Below are 2,027 nucleotides of genomic sequence, written 5' to 3' on the forward strand. Positions count from 1 at the left end.
CAGGCACGGCGGCATTGCTCACTCAGAGCTCTTCATACGCTTGTTCTCTTCTTCCGGGAGACCTATCATCTGTGCCTACACCTGCCCTGAGCATTTGCTGCTAGTTTATCCTTTACACTTGCTCACTATATTCTCAGGATTAGTGTGAATTCCTGTCTCATCCTCCCAGCCTGTCTCATCTGAGACACTGGCCTTCCTCACCCAGGGACCTCCCCCAATTGTTTTCTGCTTATTCCCTCTAATTTAAGTCCCATCTCTGTGGGCCTTTCTGATGGTTTTCACCAGCATTCTTAACACATATACATTTGAATTTATATTCTCTCCTCAATGCAAAATCCTTTCTTAAGACTCTAGCTTAGGACCAGGCAAATGGAGAATGCACATGGGTACAGCATTCGGATCTCCTTCCCGGCATGCGCAGTACACTTGTGCCTAGCAGCCTTTTACTGCCCCTCAAAACGAAGAACTTTCACAGATAAACAGAGAAAAACGGTCATTTCCCAACATCTATCTTTCCTCTTTTTTTCTCAAAGAAAAGGAAGGAAACTAATTAGTACTTTAATATTAGTAACTTACCAAAGCTGCAAACCGTTGATTTCTTTTTTTGTAGCTTGCTTAAAAAATCCTAACAGTCTCACAAACAGGAAGTTTTTGGTATCAGACTTAGCAGAACGACCAGACCTTGGGAAAAAGAAGAGAGAGAGAGGTTTGGGGCACCTTCTCTTTGCATGTCTTGTGTGTGATTTATGCTGCGGGAGGCGTCACACGCCTCCTGGGACTGAGGGAGATGGTGCACTGTGAGCCTTCTACACTGAATATTTTGCCTTTGTAATAATAAATGTTTAAAGCATTGTAGGGCTTGGGGGAAATAGAAGAAATTACATTAACTAAGGTTATTATCATTTTCATTTGGCATAGTCCAACCTCTGAATTATCTATAAATGGTTGAGAGAAAGTTTGACTCTTGTTAAGATATATAATAAACAGCCAGGAAACTGATTCAAAGGCAACTTAAAAAAAAATCCTTAAATCAGAGGGGCCTTGATTTTCACTCCCAGTAGTTTAATATTAATTTTCTTGGTCCTAATACAACTGCATTAAAGTGAACTTTGGAGTAATAAAATTAGAGAAAAGAAAATAAATGATGGAAGTTTATAAGGAAATAGAGGTTTCTGTGTTCCTCGGTTGAGAGTCAAAGCCTGTCTCTTTTCATCTAATTTATAATGTGAATTTTGCAAGTGTTGATTTTCCTTAAAGGAACTTGAATTCCTGATGAAAATGAATGCTCAAGTTCTGAAACATTAAAGAGCCATTTACCAAAGACGATTTTTACAATAAATACTGATTTTGGAGGGAAAAAAATGACCTTACTAGAAAGAATAATTATTTCAGAGGATAAGGAAACTTCACATTTGGATTCCTTATGAAAAAAAGTTAACTTTCTGCTTCCAATCTCGTTGTTGAATGACCACGTTGGACAGTAGAAAAGGGAAAAGCCAGAATCCTGGTCTCGCTGTCAGTACCCCAGGCCCCCGGCCATGGCTGGCTCCGTTAATCCACCACCTTTCGTGAGCCGGAATGTTTTCCCCATTGGCAACTTATAAACACACAGGCAGTTAACTGGGAGCTGATTAAATGAATATTTCTGGAGCTGGTTATCACAATTTTGAATCTAGTTCCTCTGGACCTGAGGGTCTATGGGTCAAATCCCAGCAGGAGTGAATTTTTCAAGCAAAAGAAAGGCATTTATTGGCCTGGCTACTCCTGCGGTGTGAATAGCTAGTGTGCTGCGGGGATTCATAAACCCTTTGCTGAGAACTAGTGTCGTGAGGCCTGAGACTGGGCTTGGCGGCAATTTTTTACTGAAGCTCTCCTGCAGCTCCTGTGGGATAATCAGAACCAGGGCTTTTTCTGTACCCCCAAAATTTCTCTCATCAGACCAGGATACGGGCCATTTCCCGTGTAGTGCTACTCCAGCTTCTGATTTTCTTCACCTTGCATAGGTATCTTCAAAAGGGAAGCCAGAT

The sequence above is a fragment of the Otolemur garnettii genome, unplaced genomic scaffold (assembly GCF_000181295.1).
Source record: "Otolemur garnettii isolate 467f Iridium unplaced genomic scaffold, OtoGar3 scaffold00034, whole genome shotgun sequence".
NCBI classification, from domain to species: domain Eukaryota; kingdom Metazoa; phylum Chordata; class Mammalia; order Primates; family Galagidae; genus Otolemur; species Otolemur garnettii.